Consider the following 4,645-nt stretch of genomic DNA (forward strand, 5'->3'; position numbering starts at 1 on the left):
TAATAGAGATTTGGTTGAATGTTTTTTTATTGGTAAGTTTATGTGATTAACAATTATATGAGTTGATTGGTTTTAATAGAGATTTGGTTGAATTTTTTTGGTAAGTTGTGTGTGTAATGGTTTTATATTGTGAAGGGTTGAATACGTAAATTCAAAGGGGGGCACTATTGCTCTCCCCTTAGCTTATATAATAGAGATAAGTAAAGAGTGAATTCTTTAGTCTATCCTTAGATACGGATAATGATTATTTTTCTACATCAATACCTTACTCAATTTGATATGGAAAAATAAGTAATAAAGATAGAGTTGAACTAAAACCCAGCCCATCTCGGAAAACCACTCGCGAATATTGTTGGATTCTGAAGTAACGTTGCAAGAGCTAGCTAGCAAAATCGTGCCGCGTGTAATAAGTTGTTGGTAGTGAACACTTGTTCTGATAAGTGTTTATTGGGGAGAATTAAAGTCCCAACTTCTATTCATCATTCTGAAATTACTTTAAATCGCTCCATTTACCATGTAAATATATCATTATACCCTTGGCTGCTTTTACAACTCTCTCTCCTTGGCTGCTTTTACAACTCTCTCTCCACCACCACCTAAAATCACTCACCACCAATCGCTATCTCCAACCCACCGCCGATCACCACCGACGACAAAAATGTCTTCCGACAACGTAATTTTTTTTCCGACAAGGATTTTTTTTTAACGAATTCCATGGGGCTAACATGTGGCCTGCATATTGGCCTGTGGATAAAACATCTGGCTTGGACGTTGTGTCCATGGGCCTAATGTGTGGCATACACGTTGGCCCCATGGACACAATGTCCAGACCAGACGTTGTGTCCATGGGGGCAATGTGCAGGCCACACATTAGCCCCATGAAATTTGTTAAAAAAAGGTTTAGCTCATTGGTGGTGATCGCGAAGATGAGAGAGAATATGAATTAAGGAGGAGTTAAGTTGGAGTAATAGATTAAAAAAATATAATAAGGATATAATGGTATTGTTAGAAAAAAATTGGGACGATTTAAGTAATTTAGGGACGATGTTTAACAATCTCCTAGTTTGTTTGGTAGTAAAACAATAAGTGGGACCCATTATGGGAAATGATTCACGAGTGAGAGCATAGTCGACTTGTCCGAGGTTTGTTGCCCCCGATCCAAAATTTTCAATTCTGCATGCACCCTTATAGTATGTTTTGAGTACCTTCATCTAATAGGAGGTGTGTTTATGATTCTGATTAATTTATAAGTAGTGAAAGTTCACAAAGTCAAAGATAAACAAATACAAGTTTACAAATAAACTATTTATATAAAAGGACGACTTAATTTTTCTATATTTCATATAGTTATACTATTGATATCATGGGACTCAAATGTTAATAAGGGATGATACATCCATAACTAAAAGTATATTACCATCACTAATACAATTTAGTGGTCTGCAAAAAAGCCCTAGGTAAAAGAGGATGTTTTGAATAGTTTAAATACATAGAAAGGATAATCATCTCTCTATATTAACTCTATCATATATGGAAAAACTAAATAATAAAGAAAGAATCAGTTGGACTTAAACCACTCCCTCTCTAAAAACCACTTATGTAAATGGTTGAATATCTAAGTAACCGTTTTAAGAGCCAGTTAGCGAAATTATGCCGCGTGTGATAAGTTGTTGGCAGTGAACACTTGTTCCAATAAATATTTATTAGGGAAACAATGTCCTTTGTTTCTTTGTAAACCGATATGTGGAGCCCATCATAGGAAATGGCTCACGATTCACGAATTAAGTGATTTGAGTGAGATTTTCGATACCAATTTTAAATTTTCACTGCCAGATACACTTTATTACATAAGTTTTGGAATACATAAAACCCTTTTATATGTCCATATTGACTAGTTATAACATAGGGACTTATATCTATGCGTGTTTATGAGTTTAATTAATTCATTTTCTTAAGTAAGAAAAAGTTCAAAATTTCAAAGATAAACCAATACAAGTTTACACATAAATATTTTGGTATATAACATGACTTAAATTTTCCATTTTCCATTTAGTTATATTATTGTTATCAGAGTACTAAAATGGTAATAAGATATGACACTTTTAAAGACCTTACAATAAGTGGAGACTTGAGTCTTTTCTTGATATGAATGCTCATTTCTCTATATTAATGCCCTAGTCTTTTCGATACAAAGAAATTAGGTAATAAAGAATTTGTTGAACTAAAACTCACACTTTCATGAAAACCCACTCGATCAAATAGGTTAATATTTAAGAAACCGTTGCAACAGCCAATACAAGCAAAATTGTGACATGTGTCACAAGTTGTCAGTAGTGAACACTTGTTCCAATATATGTTTATTGGGGGAAACAAAGTTCTTTGTTCGTTAGTGAAACAATAAGTGGGGCCCATCACGAGAAACGACTCACGAGTGAGAACATAATTGACTTGACTGGGAATCGGGTATTCAATTGTAAACTTTCATTGCCAAATACGTTCTTATAGTAAGATTCACAACATATAATACTCTTTTATAAATTTATAGCTAGCAAAAAAGCTCGAATGCCTTCTACAGAATTAACTTCAAGGTTCTTGAGATGCCATGAGATGTGAAACTGTTTATCTTGTTTTCATTATTCCACAAGGATCAAAATAAACATAAGGAAAATAAAATTAAACCCAATATATACATGGAAAAAATATTTAATATCTTGCAATGGCCACTTAAGTTGGAGCATGAAGATACCAAATCATAACTTGTGATCTTATGGATGAGGTATGAAATTGTGATATCCCAAAAGTCAAAGTGGTATAGCTTTGTGCATTATTGCAACTAGGAATCTCTTGTTCAGAATACAAGCCCAATATTCTAACATGCATGGTAGTAGAGCCCGTTGTCATTTGGTAGGTTTTGCGAGTGACTAAAGGAAAGTTAGTAAGTGAAGGAGGGTAAAGGGGTTGAGCGTTTTTTTTTTTTTTTGCTTTTTATTTCTTGTTTACTGGTTTTATCTAAGTTTAGTTTCTTGAAGATTATTTATTTCCTAGCAAGATGATATTCATTTTAGGATATATAAATATTGTAATATTCTTAGGGGACCCTAAGTTCTAGCTTCAAATAATTGACTTCTACACCTCTGTCTCTAATAATCCTAAACTTGTAATTTCTCATTAAAACTGACATAAAAGTGGATGTCATTATGTGTGTTTGACTTTGGCATGTTTGGCAGTTATTTAAATCATATTCCCAATCTCTTTTCCATTTTTACGATATTTTCTCATCTCCATATATTTTTCTTCAACCTCTGCCCCAGTTTTCTCAAATTAGTGCCCTAACTCATGAATAGAAGTTCATGCTCAAAGTCACATATTCTAGGTCCAACCACTCTAATTCACATTTGGACACTTCTAATTCATAGTATCTTCCTCCTTCCTGCAAAATGTGTTGTCGTCTTATTAGTCGGATTGTCAAAGAGATCTTCCAAGGATTCATCCGTGCCAAATAAGGTACTTTGGAGAGCCCGTGGCTCAGGGTTGATAAGAGAGACACAACTCAACTGAACATTATAGGTGACCCGTTTAAATGGGGCCTACCAAAGGTGGAAGCCGATGACTAGATTTATTCCCTTACGGTCCTTTAGTGGTCTAGGTTCAGCTGAACCAACGACTTGGCGATTTCGTTTTGAAGTCATTGTTGACAAAATGTACGAGTAGTGCAAAATATTGAAAACTAAATTGGAGAAGAATTGACATAAAAGATTACGTTCTTGAAAAACTGAATGGAAGAATTCTAGTTGGTTTCAAAGAGAAAGGGCGGAGAACTCAGAGGAGATAAAGAGAAGTTAGGGCACAAAATGACTCGGGAAGAGAAAATGTCGTAAAAAGGGAAAAAGGTTGGCGGATATGTTTTTATTGAGTGCAAAAGTTACACACACATAATACCACCCATTTCTCCGTCAGTTGTAATGAGAAAATGCACGTTTAGGGTTATCGAAGACAGAGGTGTAAAAAAGTCAAGGTTATTATTGGAGAAAATGGGCTAAAGGTAAAGGTTATTTGAGATAGTTTTCCTTAAATATTTAGCTTCCAAGATCTAGTTATATATCTTGTTAGATGTTAGACTCACTATGCCCAAGTTTCCAACCTCTATATAAAGGGGGTCGTAATCATTATTTTTAGTGCTCATAAAATATGAAAATAGATTACAAAGACACTTACTTTTTCAGTTAGAGTTCTTGAGAGAGATTCATATAATTCACATGGTTTTTATATTTTAGAGAAAGGGGAAAATTTATTGAGGAAAAGATGGAGTATGAGTTAGAAAAAAAAAAATATGGTCGAAATATATATATATACACGCATATAAGGATTCAAACTTTTTCTTCCAAAATTTATTCTATTTTTTAAAAAATTTACCATTCTGAAATTTTTTGAAGTTCCTCCAGTCCTTTTGAAATTTTTATACTTTTCAAGAATTTCATGACTAAACCCAGAGTTGATCAAAGGTATCCCGACCCGACCCAAAAAATGGTGGAGCTTGGGCATATTTTTTATCACGACCTGGATTTTTTTGGGTTTGGGATGGCACTAGCCTCCAGGCAAGCGAAAAATGACTTTTTAATCTAAATTTGGCCTGTCCGATTGTTCC

The sequence above is a fragment of the Beta vulgaris genome, chromosome 4 (assembly GCF_026745355.1).
Source record: "Beta vulgaris subsp. vulgaris cultivar EL10 chromosome 4, EL10.2, whole genome shotgun sequence".
Taxonomy (NCBI): Eukaryota; Viridiplantae; Streptophyta; class Magnoliopsida; order Caryophyllales; family Amaranthaceae; genus Beta; species Beta vulgaris.